Source organism: Gigantopelta aegis, unplaced genomic scaffold (genome assembly GCF_016097555.1).
Source record: "Gigantopelta aegis isolate Gae_Host unplaced genomic scaffold, Gae_host_genome ctg4235_pilon_pilon, whole genome shotgun sequence".
Lineage (NCBI taxonomy): Eukaryota > Metazoa > Mollusca > Gastropoda > Neomphalida > Peltospiridae > Gigantopelta > Gigantopelta aegis.
In genome coordinates this window covers 1-16,846 of record NW_024533755.1, presented here as the reverse complement: position 1 = coordinate 16,846, position 16,846 = coordinate 1, and the positions used below count along the sequence as shown (strand labels likewise).

General features: G+C 33.0%; 1 pseudogene; it reads right to left on the bottom strand.

Annotated features, from left to right (window-relative positions):
• Nucleotides 1-511: 511 nt before the first annotated feature.
• On the bottom strand, nt 512-2,242 carry LOC121392645 (annotated as a pseudogene).
• Nucleotides 2,243-16,846: the final 14,604 nt, after the last annotated feature.

The window sequence follows — 16,846 nt, the reverse complement described above, 5'->3', positions numbered from 1 at the left end:
CATACATTGTCTTCAACATGATGTCCTATTGACTGATTTACGTCTTCATTCATAAATTATCATAATATACTTGACCAGGGAGTTTACCAGTAATAATTTATTGGTTATTTTAGAGAATACAGCAGCTGTAATAAAACCACATGTCCTCAAATGTTAACTTTAGAATTTGCAAAATTATAATGTCAATTACATTCTTAAGACAAATTTCATAGCGTTTCTGTTCACATCTGTAATTGTTTCTCATGCCGTTCATTTAATAAAAAGGAAAATTTTATTAAATTAAGTTTACATCATACACAAAAAACGGTATATGAGATTTCTAAACATAAAAAAGAAAACAGCAATCGATTCCAGCTCTAAACCAGCTGGTCAATTTCCATAAAATGGTAAAGGAGGCAATATACAACAAAAGACGAAGTAACTGTTTGTTCTGATAATTAATGTGCTAAATATAAATCACTACTCAACACTACGATTTGAATTAACAAGTGGAGAGGATAGGAGGTTATGTCTAACAGCCACACCCAATTTTCTCTAACACCCTTTTGCCTTTCTCTTGGTTTTCTTCCCGAGACATCCAGAAACTGTCCTTGTCTTTCATAATGTCAGCTAGGACAGCACCACCCAAAAATACCATGTGCTTGCGGCGAGGTGGATCCTCGATACGAATCTGAATTTCTATAAGAGAGAGAGAGAGAAAGTGAATAAAAAAAGACATAGATTGTCTATATTTCTATTCAAGCCATTAATCAAAAAACACTATATTAATGTGTTTCTTTACTGATAATTTAGTGGTATCCTGATCTCCCTTGAGGACTCAGCAAGATAAAGTTGTTTGAATTTCTCTCTCCAAACGTGATGGCAGACAGGATTAATTGTTGAAACCACCACTTAACACAATGTGCTTATAAAAGTCAGGCCTTGTAATCAATATCAGCTGCTTGAAGGGTATTAAAAAGCAACTCAGCCACACCCACTCCCTCAACATTAATGAGATGAGGTTGGAAGAGCACTTCAGGAGCTTCAAACCTTTCTCCACCAAGTTTGACCCACGACCATCAGGTAACTGTACCAAAAAAAAAATCTTGGAAAGTTGATAATGGTACACTTACTGTGTAACTTTCAACTAACACCGTTGTTCTGTGGCCAATTTTTTGTTCTTGTTCAACATTATATCTGTTAATGAAAGACAGCTATAGAGAGAGAGAGAGAGAGAAGCGAGGAGAGAGAGACTTACGCTACATAACAAAGTTTTTCCTTCATCATACGAATAGTCTCAAAGTCAGCTGAGTGATTGAAGGCTTCTCCTCGCAAGAGAAGTAGTTTAATAGATAACGAGTAATATCTCGTCCGCAACATCAAAGTCGTCGGGTGAGATGAGGGAGGGAGAACCCATCGTACACCGGACATATATGAGTAACACCCATCTCCACTATCAAAACCCATACCTGTTAATAGACCTGGAAAAACAGAAAAGAAACAAGTATAACAAGAAATGCATCGAGGTAATTTGCTAACTATTTCAACACACAACAATCAATAGTAAGTACATAGTAAAACAAACATTACATATCCTTTAATTATAACAAATATTAATTCTATTTTATAACATTACTATATATGTAGTTACCACGGCATTGTAGGAGGGGACTAGGTCACGCCCACTAAATAAATCCTAATCACTTCTGTAACCATGGTAACCAAAGAAGGATTTAATATTATCTTCCCGTCTAACCTTGAGCATACAATGTTAGGACAGCTTGGGGGTATAGCAATATAAACACCAGCACATTGATATTCTTCAAACATCACTTCCACCATTTTCTCACGGTTCTTTGTAGGATTCATTCGGAGGCTCTGTCAACAGCACCTATATCATGTGATCATCATGTGATGAGGTCACAATGATTATTAACATACCTTGCAGTCCTTAGTGTTAACTTTGAGTTTTTCATGAATGTATAGTTCCAAACATGTTTTTACATGTCCTCAGTTTTAGGACGATCCATTCTCCATGGGATAATTAACCTCTAAACATAGACGCGCAGTTGACTAGCTTCATCACCAACCATTAGATCCTGTAATTAAGTTAATTAATTAATATTATAACAATCATTATATATTCTCACTTTGACTTCAATGTTGCCTACTTTAGCAGTTGATCGAATGATGGGCTTACCAACAAGAGATGGAAAAAATATGTGACGGGAAATTGCTCCCTGCATAGCCACATTTTAACAAACTATATTTCAACCAGAGAAGAGAGACACACAGACAGGATGAGTATGAGAGAGATAATATTAATTTACTGTATTGGTGAGTTAATTTTTCTTTACCCCAGTACCCATTGCTCACAGACAATAACTTTATGACCCGCAGATCTGTCATCTGGTTGAAAAAGTCCGAGATCAGTGAAACCTTCCCTCAAGCAACAACCATAAACGGGCAGTGCTTCCGAAGGATCTACTGCGCATTGCGTAAAAACAATGAATATGATTAGCCACATGGTCAATGGAGGTACGTACCAAGAAAGATCCTGTGTGAATTGGATGCCATTAGCAGAGCAGATGGATCTGCTAAAAGTACAACACGGAGACACAATTGGTAAGTCAGATCACATGATCATCCACATGATATTATTTATTCTATAGTCACTTGTGGAGTATATGGTCCCAGTCGAAGTCAAATCAGTAAAAGAACAACACAATAAAGCAGTCATAGATATGGTTGTCCGTTCAGAGACAGGCTTACCGGGTACATCTGAACGACAGCTAGAAGGATTGATGACTTCATGTTGTGAGAGCTGTATTCTAACTCATCTTCATCCTCATACAGCTATCAGTATCACATTACAAATTGAAACAATGAAGGATCAGTAAGTTATTTGAGAAGTCTAATAGAAATTACTATGTCGAAAATAATAGCAATTTAAAGATTAAGTACTACACTTAATAATTTATTTTTATTAATTTATTTAAATTAATTTAAGCTGTTACTTGTTAACTTTGAAGGTTAGGAATTGGGACTGATATTATATCTCTATTGGTCTCTCTATACTAGTGGAGTAGGTGTGGTCATTTGACTAAATCATATATTTATCCTTTATTATTGTTGATTTATTTCCTCATCCTATTAATATTTTCTTCCGTATAAGTAATTATCTTGTCTGACCACATGCCATTATGTTTGGCGCTAATGGACGCTGCTTTACCTCTAAAGACAACATTTTCATCATTGACATGTGTCTTCACAAATGACAAAGAAATGTTAACAGATCCTAACATAAGAAGAAGAAAGAACAGTGTCTCTATCCTCACTTACATAGTAGATAGACAAAGATCATTGATCAGTTCACATTCAAAGGGAACTTTCAGTACAGAACAGGTACATGTACATTTACATGTACTTGTATTATATCATGACTATATTGTGCTAGATTTTTAAATACAATTTTATTGTACAATTAACTTATGAATTGTTAGGGTTGTCATGGTTACTTTGTTTAGTTTTTTACAAGGACTAGCAGCTGCTGGTAGCACTGTCACAAATATGACAGATTTTTATAGGACAGCTATATCTCGTAAAATGTCTCGAGTAAGTTGTTTGTAATTTACTTTATTATTTTTATTGTCATTTGAGATAGATTAATGGAAAACCAGTTTAAAATTGGAGAATAAAATTTAAGAGACAACACATAATTATATTCATTAATAATATAACTTTTGTTAATAAAATTAACCACAGTATGTTATGATAAGATCATTATTGTTAATTTATACTTAACATTTTTTAATGATATTATCATTGTTGGTTTATTGCTAAATTTTAAGACTGGAGAGTTGGAAGTAAGTTATGTAACTGCTCAAAAACTCAGAATTCCAAAGCTTCAATAAGTAATTAGAATTGTCTTATGATGTATCTTGTCATAACTAAGTTAATTTATCATTCATGAAAGTTGAAACAACAATAGATTACAGTTGAGAAAGTGGATACTACAGGTTTACATGTAATACAAATATTAGAGTTACCTGATAGTGTACCAGGTGGTAGGGACAATAACAACACATTTAATAAGTTAATAAGTCAGTTAATAGGTTCATAACCATTTCTTGTACGATATCTTTTAATTTTAAAAATACCGAACAAGTAAACTAACATTGCAAAGATGCTGCCAAAAACACTACATAAATGGACAGATGATACATAAATGGACAGATATTTCCATTGATAGAGATAACTTACACAATAGGGCAAACCAGCATATATAATATCAGTTACTATCTGTAATTCTTTCAAAACCATTCTTCATTAAAAGATCCTTATAATCATCAGTAAGGTGAGTATTCTATTAAGATATTTTAAAATATTTTATATTAGAATTATCATTGTACCTCATCAATGTATACTATAGGAAAGTAGATTGTACCATTAATACCTTTAAGTTGTCTGGAGAGAGAGAGAGAGAGAGAGAGAGAGAGAGAGAGAGAGAGAGAGAGAGAGAGAGAGAGAGAGAGAGAGAGAGAGAGAGAGAGAGAGAGAGAGAGAGAGAGAGATGTAATTACCATCACTTTGTTATCATAAAACTAACTCAAATTCATTGGTTTGATTTATTTTGTAGATTAAGTTGAAGTCTTCTATTAAACTGCAGTGTAGCTCCGATCATCTGGTAAATAAAATACAATGTATGATATATGTCCATCCATCTATTTGTAAAAGTCATCTATCAATCTATACTGAATATCCATCGATACATTTATAACTTACAGGATGGACATATACAAATGTATCATGTTTCTCTCGATTAGGAAGAAGATAAGGATCAATTTGATCTGACGTCTGCTCTGGATCTGCATCTAAAAACCGAGGTTTAGATCCATAAACAGGAGCATTTGGTTTCTATGGTAACAGTCACATAACATTAGTGGTAATATTACTGAACCAACCTGGAGTACACCAAGATAAATGAGACCATCGGGACACCAGGATCCCCAGCGAGCATTCTCTGGGTTAGTGAAAGCACTCTTGAATACAGACTGTGGTAACATGTATTGATAACTGTCTAATCCTTTTAGTTTAACTTTATCAATGTATTCCAAGGGAATGAGCGCAAAACATCATCTACAAATCCTGTAAAGATTGTCACCTTCCTTTAAGTTAGGACGAAATACCAACCCCTCTGTACCATTAATTTTATTAGCAGACTCTCCAGGCCACACTCCTAAGTCTTGAAGTCCATCCCATTGCACAAACTCAGCTATTCTGTTAATGTCACCAACTCCAGTATGTATAATACTGGATAAGAGTCATTTATTGATCCATTCTGCTGGATGGAGATATAATTGTTGGTAAGTTCATTTTAAATGAACGAAGAAAAAAATTGCTATGCAACTCTTGAATCAGAGCATCAGTATAATTGAAGACCAGGTCTTTTGCAGGTTGACAAATATATAATTTTGCATCAGTTACATCAAAATAGTTTTTATTAATGGAATACCAAAGTATCCGTAACAAACCATTAGATTTAAAGCCAGATTTATAGCACCCTATATGAAGGAATATTCAAATGACAATCATATGACAGTCATATGACATTTGATATGTTCATTATAATGTATGGTAATCACATGATAAAGCTCATGTAATCACATGACTATACTCTGTAATCACATGATCAGTATTTTGTTATCACTTACAACCATTGGCATATTAACAGTACAAATGATATCATTTTCATTTCCTTGAGAAGTATTCTTCTGAGAAATGGTATGTTTTCGATTGAGTATATTCCAACAGTGTCCTGTTCTTAGATAGATTAGAGTCATTGAAAAACTTATAGCGGTATTCACTATACTCAGAGAAATGATCAAGGAGTTAAGTATTGTTAGCAAACCTATCTCTCTTAATATTGTTAATCAAATACATCATTGTATCTTTTACTATATCTTAATTCTTCTTTCTATTTAACTTTGGTTTACATAAGCATTATTTATTGTCCATAAAAGGTAATATTACGATAATGGTAATAAACAGTTACCAGTTAACAATGTTAGTTAGACAAATCACAAGTTATTACATAAGACATAAGACTATGTTATAGTCCTATAATAGTCCCCAAAGAGATACTCTTTAAGTTACAATAATTACTGTAACTTAAAGAGTATCTTTTTACCTGAAAGAATATGGACCAACTTCTTTAAACCTCTTGGACGTGCACCATTTGCAAATTCTTCAGTATTAGTTAAATTATAAAAATATATATCTTTATATATTGGTACACTGGGATGTTGAAATTGTTCAAAAGTGAGGTGACCAGGCACTATAGTCACTTTCTGAAGAGAAAAATCAAAGAACAGTCATTTTAAAAAGGACTTACTTCTTGTACTTGCTGGGCCAGTAGAGATGGATACAATAGAAAGATAGTTACTGCAGTACCAACTAACATCAATGAAGTTAAGAGACAACATGGAGTTAGGATATACCAACACACTCTACCACAGCTACATTTCATTTTAGTTATGTTGAAGCATCAGCCAGTTGGACAGCAACTAACGTAGGTGGCGTGTTAGCCACACCCACTAATTAGACGACTGATTGAGGGACTGTTATGTGGAGTGAAGAGTGTTTATCCATGCACAAACTATATACGTGTATTCGTGGAATAAAATTATAACCATGCTGTTTTACATAATATTACAGCCTCCTTGTATCACTAACACAGCTAGTAATTTCCTATGTTAGTGGTGTCCTCCAGTGTCTGATGAACCACCCTATTTTTTTAGAATTCCTGTAATCAACCAGCAAACATGTATGTTGTGAATGTACAAAGTCAGGTATAATATTTTAAAGTTAAAAAAAATTCAAATTAATGCAACCTTATGCTGTCACACAGGAGTATGTTTATTAAAGGTATTACTAAACTTATACAGGATGTACAGGTATAGCAGTGGTACAAAAACACTTTGTCAGAATCTCTTGTTCAAACTTCTATCAAATAAAAAAAATAAAATACAATATTATTGAAAAACAGATCCTGAATCATTTGTTTCCGGAACAGATTCATCAAGAATGCTTGATATTATTGAAAACAGATCCAAAGGACTTGTATCACATATGAATCATTTGTTCCTGATAGGACACCAAACATGCTCAATGACTGTATTATAATTCAGTAATATTTTTTATCAGCTATCTGGCTCATTTTAATCACAGTGACATGTAACAAATGCAATTAGAGGAACAGCAAGACACAGACTAGTAGTGTGTGCTTGTATTGAAAATACATGTTAGTAATGATATTAAGAGTGATACTTAATATTATGTTGAACAGGGTGACAAGAAAATTCACCTTCAGGACTTGATTTTTTGATAAGTTAGATAATTCAGACAATATTCTATATTTGTGAAGAGGATGCACCTATAATCCTGTTATTTGACAAGATCAGTCATAGATTTCTCCCTAAGTTTAGTATAATATAATTTAGGTATGGAAGCTGTGGTGAATCTCTTCAGACTATTGATGTAATCAAAACATACCAACCTTTATGTATTCACATGACAAAGACTTCAACATCATTAGTCAAACATATTGTAACAAATAACATTTACGACATCAATTGTTATGTTTAATAGAACTGAGTGTCCATTTGTTCAAGTACAGGTATAAAACATTAGATAAGATGTATGTAGCTAACACATACATCTGTATATTAACAATGTATGTATCGCATTCAGAAAACTACATTAAAAGGCACTGCCATTTATAAACTTGTGGGGATAGTGAAATATCAGAATAGACACTACTCTTCATTATACACTCCACAGAAAACAATACTTAATAGTTCTATATCAGTAATACTAATGTATGTGTAAAATTGTATTTTGTACAATCAATCACCAAATAATATAGTATATGTATAATTACATATAATTGCTCCTTCTATTAAAATAATTTACTTTTTGATGACTACTCCACCATGTTTCAAAATCTTGTTGTAACTGAGGTGAATACTACAACTATACTATATGGTCAGTCTGAAGAAATGATTTCAGGTCATTCAAGTGTATACAGACATCATAATGGGAAAGGCATCAAACTACCAAAGATCAGGACATTGTCCCTTCACAAGATATGTGTACAATTGAGAAGTTAATATTAGAAGTACCTGAAGACTTACACCTACTAAAGAGAGATAAAATGGAGCTTCACCTCTTTCCTTATCTCCACTTCCAGAAGGGAGTTGACCCCTGTCCCTTGTTGCTACTGATAACATAGATTTATTATATCCAAAACCTGTTTGACTGGTATTTTTAACTTTGTCCTTATAACTTTATTATTTATCTGGCTTCTCTTGATGTACCATTGCACTTTTTAAAAGCTTAAAAGTTATGCCACCACTTCTTATAAAATTGAGACATAAAATTATGAATGTCCATTTCTGTATTAACTGTTGTTATATAAACAGTCTTAGGTTGACCCTATATAATTAGCTAATTATAGCTACGACAAGGTAAGTCAATAGCCATTAATTGAAGAAAGTTATCCAAACAGCTGGAGGACTTGAAGAACTAAAGGAGCTGTTATAAATTTAGATAACGAAGAATGTTTAGGTAATGATTTTTATTTTTTTAAGCCCTATAAAATTTAGATATGATAAAAATTATGATAATTAGTAATGTTGTTCTAGTTTGCTTAAGTAGAACTAATTTTCAACAGTTTTTAGTTCATCGATGATAGTAATCATATTCGGTATCGTACCTTAATGAGATTCATAAGCGTACACAGAGCCGCCCCACAAGAGACTGAAGACAAAATCTGCAGTACATATAAAAGGAAATGAAAACTACCTTGGATAGGTTGTGGTTGTGGGCCAGCGTTTCTGCAATGCATCAGACCTCTGAGATGGTTACCAGCATACTCTACGGAGTATCCGAAGGCCGACTAGGATAGGGCTGGTAGTCTCCCTTTAAAACGAGAAGAGGCTGGTGTATTTGTGGTTCCCGGTCCTGAATGCGATATTCCCTAAGAGCTGGAATCCCGTACGGCTGTTTTTAAGTTAGGGCGATGCTCCAGCCAGGATTACCTCGCGAAGACGAGGGTTACCAAGCCAGGTGGCGGTCCCAGCTAGCAATAGCAGGGAATCCTGGAGCCTAAGTGGAAGCCTGAGTGGGTGAGCGAGTAGGAATCGTTTGGGCAACACAACATGTTTTTTTTTATTATTTTATAATATAAATCTTAACTTTATTTTAAACTACAAGAAATGTCAGTCAATCCAAAGTAAAGTTAATGCTAATGTGGCACTAAATAGCATAGTTGTTGTCTGCTTGTGTCAGAATATTTGTTTTTATTGTGCTAATTTCATATTACTAATGCAAAAGTATCACTGTCTCTTTTTTATGTTACAACAAATAAAAATCATTAATTTTTGTTGTTTAAAAGGTCATGGTGATGATGAAGTAAGAGAGAAAAGAGAGAGTTCTAATGGCTGGAGTCCTATCCGTGGTGTCTCTCCCACACATCGATTCATGTAATCTCTTTCACTCCATGGCAGCTAACTCTCTATTCAGATGCTTTCCAGACATGGAACTAGAAGCAATTTAACAAAACATTAAATATAATGATATAAAGTAAGTAAGACATTAATTGGATGAACTTATTAATTATTTCTTTATTATAGGGCCTGAGGAAGAGGAGAGAATGAAGAAGTAAAAACTTATGACAAAGAACGAGACAGATTTTTGACTCGAGTTAAAGAGAGAAGGAACATGGATCCATTAGATTTTGTTTCAATTGGAATAGAAGATAGGTTGGTCGGTTCTATTACATTTATGAGGTTATCAAGGTATGGGTGTGTATCTGTTTTGTCTATATGTCCCATTGATCTATTCATCTGTCCATTTGTAGTAAACCAGGTGATTCATCAGTTCAAGTACTTCTATTAGCTGTTCGTCATCGTTGAAGAGGACTTAGGGATATTTCCTCCGTCTTAGCAAAGACCCAGCTATTGTGGGTCAATATGATGTAGTATTGACATTTGCTGACCACAAAGCAGAAAAGTTCTTCTCTCATCATGGATTTACTGATGATCCTATTATAACAGAAGATATAAGTACATTGGTATTTAGTCTGTCATCTTAACATTTTTTATGATGCTACCATTGTTGGTTTATTGCTAAATTTTTAAGACATGACTGGGAGAGTTATGTAACTACTCAAAAACTCAGAAACAGAGCTTCATAAGTAATTAAATTGTTTTTGTAATGTATCTTGTCACTTACTTCATGTTAGTTTATTACATTATTGTTCAACAACAACAGAACTAGTATATTAATATATTAAAAATTAATATATTAAATTAACAATGTGGACATTACTATTACATGTAATACAAACCAATTATATAAGAGTTGCCTGGCAGTGTACCAGGTGGTAAAAATGATTTTATAGACAACATTTAATAAAATAACAAGTTATATAATTGGTTTATAATTATTTCTTGTACAATATTTTATAATTTTATAAATACCAAGGAAAGAAGAAACTAACATAGCAACTGCTGCCAAAAACACTACATAAATGGGACAGATGGTACATAAATGGACAGATGGTATATAAATGGACAGATATTTAAATTGGACAGATGATATACTTGGACAGATGGTATACAAATGGCAAACCATTGATAAGATAACTATACACAATAGGGCAAACCAACATATATAATATCAGTTACTATCTGTAATTCGTTCAAACCATTCTTCATTAAAAGATCCTTATAATCATTAGTAAGTTGAGTATTCTATTAAGATATTTTAAAATATTTTATATTAGAATTATCATTGTACCTTATCAATGTATAATATAGGAAAGTAGATTGTACCATTAATACCTTTAAGTTTGGGTCTGGAAAGAGAGAGAGAGAGAGAGAGAGAGAGAGAGAGAGAGAGAGCAGTGATTATCATCATCTTGTTATCACATAACTAACTCAAATTCATTGGTTTGATTTATTTGTAGATTAAGTTGAAATCTTCCATGAAACTGCAGTGTGGCTCCGATCATCTGATAAATAAAATACAAATGTATGATATATTTCCATCCATCCATTTTGTAAAAATGTCTATCAATCTATACTGAATATCCATTGATCCATTTATAACTTACAGGATGGACATATACAAATGTGTCATGTTTCTCTCGATCAGGAGGAAGATAAGGATCATTTGATCTGATGTCTGCTCTGGATCTGCATCTAAAAACCGAGGTTTAGATCCATAAACAGGAGCATTTGGTTTCTATGGTAACAGTCACATAACACTAGTGGTAATATATTACCGAACCACCTGGAGTACACCAAGATAAATGAGACCATTGGGACACAGGATCCCCAGCGAGCATTCTCTGGGTTAGTGAAAGCACTCTTGAATACAGACTGTGGTAACATGTATTGATAACTGTCTAATCCTTTCAGTTTAACTTTATCAATGTATTCCAAGGGAAATGAGCGCAAAACATCATCTACAAATCCTGTAAGATTGTCACCTTCCTTCAAGTTAGGACGAAACACCAGCCCCTCAGTACCATTAATTTTATTAGCAGACTCTCCAGGCCACACTCCTAAGTCTCGAAGTCCATCCCATTGCACAAACTCAGCTATTCTGTTAATATCACCAACTCCAGTATGTATAATACTGGGATAAGAGTCATTTATTGATGCATTCTGTTGAATAGCAATATAATCTTTTGGTAAGTTCATATTAAATGAACGAAGAAGAAAATTGCTATGCAACTCTTGAATCAGAGCATCAGTATAATTGAAGACCAGGTCTTTTGCAGGTTGACAAATATATAATTTTGCACCAGTTTTGTTAAAAATAGTTTTTATTAATGGAATACCAAGTTTGCCGTAACAAACCAGTTAGATTTAAAGCCAGATTTATAGCACCCTATATGAAGGAATATTGAAATGACAATCATATGATAGTCATATGACATTGAAGAACAAAATTATTTGATATGATGCTCATTATAATGTATGGTAATCACATGATAAAGGTCATGTAATCTAGTACTTTGTAATCATATGATCAGTATTTTGTTATCACTTACAACCATTGGCATATTAACAGTACAAATAATATCATTTTCATTTCCTTGAGAAGTTTCTTCTGAGAAATGTTACGTTTTCAATTGAGTATATTCCAACAGTGTCTTGTTCTTAGATAGATTAGAGTCATTGAAAAACTTATGGCGGTATTCCACTATACTCAGAGAAATGATTATCGAGTCAATTATCATTATCTAACCTCTCACTCTATCTATTTCTCTCTTTCAATGTTGATCAAAAATACAATATAAATTCTCCTTTGTATTTAACTTTGGTTTACATAAGCATTATTTATTGTCCATAAAAGGTAATATTAGGATAATGATGATAAACAGTTACCAGTTAAGGTTGTTAGTTAGTCAAATCACAAGTTATTATACAGGATTATATTATAGTCGTATAATAGTCCAAAAAGAAACTCTTTAAGTTACAATAATTACTGTAACTTAAAGAGTATCTTTTTACCTGAAAGAATATGGACCAACTTCTTTAACTCTTGGACGTGCACCGTCTGCAAATTCTTCAGTATTAGTTAAATTATAAAAATATATATCTTTATATATTGGTACACTGGGATGTTGAAATTGTTCAAAAGTGAGATGACCAGGTACTATAGTCACTTTCTGAAGAGAAAAAAACCAAAGAAACATTCATTTTAAAAGGACTTACTTCTTGTACTTGCTGGGCCAGTAGAGATGGATACAATAGAAAGATAGTTACTGCAGCGCCAACTAACATCAATGAAGTTAAGAGACAACATGGAGTTAGAATGTACCAACACACTCTACCATTGCTACATTTCATTCTAGTTATATTACATCAGCCGATGAACAGCATCTATAAAAATAATGCAGTGTTTGTAGTAGTCTAGCGAGCTACATCCTGCTTATCATGATAAGGACCTCGCTCGCTCGACTATAGGTTGCAGAGGAGGGTGGGGGTATTGAGCCACACCCCTAAGCTAGACAGCTGAGGTGATTAAAGGGAGGTGTTTAATTAAGATGGGGCTAGGTGGTGAAACCCCTCAGGCCTTTTCTGTAAGTTATATTATCAGGTTTTAAATTAGTATGAAGTATTGTAATCATAAATTAATAGTAATAGTTATTAATCATTGTCAATTATCTATTTCTATAAATTATATTTCTATATTATCATAGATAGTGCTACTCTACTATCTATGATATTATAATAATTATGGTATAGCTACCATAGGAAATGTGAGATGTCATCATTAAATCTGGTCTATTGTTTATATTTATACTCCTCTCTATTGTATTACTACTGGTATGAGATAAGATGAGAATAAAGGTTTAGAGGTAAGTAGAATGAATGGACAGATTGACAGATGAATGGATAGATGTTATGAATTAATTGACATAATGTATTGATAACAAACAATATGAGGTAACAATTACTAGATTATATAGGTATATTAAATGTATTATGTATGATTGTAGGAATTGAGATTTGAGGACTACTTGTATAAGAGACAAAATATATGTCTACAACAGAGAACAAACAAAACGGAGATTATACTCACAAGAGGAAGGAACAAAGGAGACACTTTCACCTTTAACTAGTTTGAGTTGTTATAATTAATATTAAAACATTATTATAATTCATTGTTATTATCACTGTTTTTTATATATGTATGTGTCATTAAGTAGTTTTTTTTACTTTCAGTGCTGTAGGTTTTTTGGTTAAATTATCATATTTTATATTATTCATAGCTGTCAAAATAGGGGGTGTTGGCAATTCAATTTTTACGAGCCCCACCCTTCTTTGTGACAGATCACAATGGGTTGACTCACTCGAAAGCTACAGGAAATCCGTTTATTGACACCTTTAATTCTCAATATGCCAACCTCAATTCAGCTCTACAAGATGTATGACAGAATTTTACCAAGGAAGCATTTTGCCGCTAATCTGATAACTGAGTCTGTTATGAGAAGCGAGAATTTTGATGACATAGCTAACGAATTTAAAATTGGATTGAAGTTTACGAAGACTTTAGAGGAAATACAGGAACACTTGTCATTGTCTTGTTAGAATTCTTGGAGGATCTTGGTGGACCAGTAGCAATTGTTGGTAGTAATCTTGCTGCAGAGCTGTCACATTAGCTCCACAGTATTGTGGTACGTCATGTTAGAATGGAATAATTAAGTGTACCTTTAATTGGATTCATGTTTAGGAATTAGGAACTTGTGCAAAAATTTTGAAAATTCCACTGTTATGGAACTAAACAAGCTTTAGTTATAATGTCATAGTTAACACTAGTATTATTTAGTCTCGTCCCCCTGACTGTATACCCCCTTGGGGAGACTTGCTTCAAATTCTTGGTCCTAGTGTCATTAGCATGATGTGAGTGATCATATGACCTTGAGAAAAAATACGTGAATGTCAAGTGACCATCTGTTACTTGTCATGTGACCATTAGTATATATGATTGGATGGAGTTGACATGTCATATAGATGACACTAGGACCAAGAATTTGAAGCAAATATACCAGACTGCCTTTCATCCAGGGTGTATGGCAGTCTGTGGGATAAGTATTATAAGTCAAATACTATGATGAACTATACTTGTAAATTACCAAGTGACCATTCATTACTTGTAAATTAGTTCTTTTGTGACCTTGTGATCATTCCATTTCTATTGTTGTTATAGTACATATTCATTTCCTGTTAATAGTGAAGTATGCTATTACAGTTATTAAATAGTATTCATATCAAAAAAACTCATAGTGTTTGTGTATATCATAATTGGAATATACTTGTATATGAAAATTCATACATTGCTGGTAGGCGGGCTATTTATATGATAGCTATAATTGTATCATTGTAAGAAGGTAGTTCAAACAAGAGAGAATACAAAGTTTACTACGTTATTTTAATTAACATTGTAAATAATTAATATGTTATTTTAACAACCAACTGTAGTTTACATAAGTGGTTACTATGGAATACATAAATTGATATAAATTACTCATTATATAATTTTGTTGTTATGTTATTATAAAGTAACTAGTTAAAGTAATATATATATTTTTCATAATGTTCATGAACTTAAATTTCGCATTTAAATTATCTATACTAATTAGAGTCACACAAACAGTTAAATAATCATCATATTATGACATATTGATCAGTTCTAGTATCATTATCTAATCATTTAAAGTACTGATCTATTCTCATGTTATACACTATATATTAGTAATTAGGGTGTTTCTTAATGGTCATAGCTTTCCTAGTGAGATATTGACCCCACCCATTATTGTAAATTATAGCTCTCATATAATAGTATGCCTATGCTAATTTAAATAAATGAATAATTAATTATATATTAAAGTATCATTTTTATTGTCTTTAGTATAGTATTATTGTAATGTCTCTTTAATTACATTAGATCTTCCCAGTCTATTCAGTCAGTATGGTCCTATCATATGAAGTAGTAGATAAAGAGTTGGGATGATGGAGTTTTCATTGAGGTCTCACAACATATGAACTGATGACTATATAACAGCTGGTTCATTGTCTTGGTTTTATCACTGAGAACAGTGCATCACATTTCACAAAGTGATAAAAGTGGATGTAGAAAGAATAATGATTGTTGTGGTTATGGAAAAGAAAGAATGGGAGTGGAGCTAGTTACAAAGAATTGGTGAAGTCTTTCTTAAAAATGGAAGATCGTTTTTGTCGCTGAATCCTATATTGAAATATCTTTCAAAAGAGAGAATGACATCATTGCCACAAGCAAAAAAGTGCAATGTTTCACCTTGCCCCAGAGAAAGCTAAAATTCGTTATCCAAACTGGAAGATTTGGCAGAGAGCGACCAGAGGCAGTGAGAAACCAGCTAATGGATGACAATCGTGATGTACGTAAAGCTTATACAATTTTTTTGTTAAACTTGATACAATCATTATATAAAACATGAAGTTGACCCAAAGATTATTCAATCAACTGTGCGTAGTACAACACTTCAGAAGGTCACCAACAACAACCCAATAGTGTTTGATTTTAGAAGAGATGACAGTGTTTCTGACGTATTTTTTCTGAGTTGTAAAAAAACCAACACCACTGTACACTGTGGGTTCAACTATGATTCATTTCAAGTAAATTTTGAAGCTCTTGGGAGATGAATCGGAAAGGACGTGTTTAAAAAGGCAATATGAAGATAAAACATGTCAAAATTCCTTACTTAAAACAAGCTCAATTTTGAGAGAACAATGCTCCTTTCCACACTCCTCCCCCCTCAATCTCAAACAGAATCTCTGCAGCTCTTGTCATCTTACTGGAGTCCAGAGCAATCTTTTAATAAGACTACTAAAGCGAGGAGAAGTAAAAGCACTAACATCAACGTAACCTTTGCCAATTACTGGGTTTTCAAAAGTAGTGCTATCTACACTTCCATGATTACAATAAGGTTGTATTGAATTAGTATTTAGTCCTTCCTACAGTAGTATTGGAGAATAGCTCTACTAAATCCAAGCTGTTCACTTACATTGAATGGACAATGGTCAAGTCAATCTTCCAACAGTTAAATTTTGGATCTAGGGGGACTGTATTGTAAGGTATTATTTTAAATATATTCTCCTTTATGATCATATTCAGAACATATTCTGAGAACCAGAAGTATCTCTACTTGTTAAGTTGCTGCATGAAAAAAGAGGATGTTCTAATGAACTTTTAGAGAGGGAAAAGACAAACATGTTTATTTATTTTATTTATAGTATAATTCGAAAAC